Here is a 1,570-nt window from a genome sequence, read left to right as displayed (position 1 = left end):
AGGAAAGGAGGGAAAGAAGGAAGGAAGGAAGGAAGGAAGGAAGGAAGGAAGGAAGGAGAGGAAGAAAGAAAAAGGGAATACTGATAATAGATCCGCATTTTGAAATTGCTTGTTTCTTGGTGGTGGCATTAACTGTGACCTAACTGCTTTTCTATATGCAGGGCTACTGTATCTGAAAATATTGTAAAGAAGCAGATCTAATTTTGAGAAATGCCAAAAACAAGAAGGCACTCTTAAAAAAAACCTAGCATCCCACAAAATATTTAAGAATAATCTTTAAGAATATTTAACAAGTTTGCAAATGTTTAAGCTACAATAAATGTAGAGAACATATTTGAGCACTGGACATACAAATACATGGGAACTTTAAATAGAGAAGTTCTTATATGACCAATGGAATACGTGAATGTGTGATAAAACCATTTTAAAAGTCATTTCCTCTTGGGATTGAGAGACCACTTATTTATGGTATATATACACCTATGTGTGTACACATGTTTATTGACTATATTTTAGCCATGGTAATCATTTCAGTTACCTCGCTTTGTGCCTATATCCGTATGTATGTGTATATGTACTTATTTATACAAAACAAGATGTTAAGGAGAGTTTGTACATGCATTTAAGGCAAGCAAATACTTTCCCTTCAAAACTTTGTCAGAATACACATCTGGTCTGATCCAAACCACTACAGATTAATCCAATTTTAATATAGATTTATTTTTTGTGTGAACCTAAATATAGTAGGCCTATGTATGTATACATTGAAAAGTATGGAAGAAAATAACCCAACATATTATCTGTTGTCTTAACAGATTTTATGATGGTGTTTTTCTTCCTGGTGTACACAAGATTATTTTTTAACTACGTGGCAAACATCATACTCTCTTAATTTTTTTTTTTAAGAGACTAAGGTGTCACTATGTTCTTCAGGTTGCTCTGCTCCTGGGTCCAAGCTATTCTCCTGCCTCAGCCTCCCAAGAAGCTGAAACTACAGGAACACGCAACTACCTGGCTTGCAAATACCACTGCTAATAAGAAGATATTGTAAGTCTGATACCTAAGAGATAAGAGGTAACACACACACACACGCATGCACTCAGGCACACACACACATACACACACACTCAAATCACAAGAAGAAGCTGAAAAATATTTAATGACATAGGAACATGTGGAAAAATAAATTATTCACTGTTAAACATAGGACAATTTTTAAAACTCTGTAACTTTTTTTTTGAGACAGAGTCTCACTCATTCTGTCGCCCACGGTGGAGTGCAGTGGCGTGATCTCAGCCCCCTGGAACCTCCACCTCCCGGGTTCAAGCGATTCTCCTGCCTCAGCCTCCTGAGTAGCTGGGACATCAGGTGTGGGCCACCATACCTGGCTCATCTTTGTATTTTTAGTAGAGACAGGGTTTCACTATGTTGGCCGGGCTGGTCTCAAACTCCTGACCTCAAGTGATCCACCTGCCTTGGCCTCTCAAAGTGTTGGGATTACAGGCGTGAGCCACTGCGTCTGCCCCCAAACTGTGTAACTTCTAATGGGAATTTATACAGATGTAAGTGT

The sequence above is a fragment of the Colobus angolensis genome, unplaced genomic scaffold, assembly GCF_000951035.1.
Source record: "Colobus angolensis palliatus isolate OR3802 unplaced genomic scaffold, Cang.pa_1.0 Scaffold463, whole genome shotgun sequence".
NCBI lineage: Eukaryota > Metazoa > Chordata > Mammalia > Primates > Cercopithecidae > Colobus > Colobus angolensis.
Note: the sequence above shows the minus strand (reverse complement) of the source record.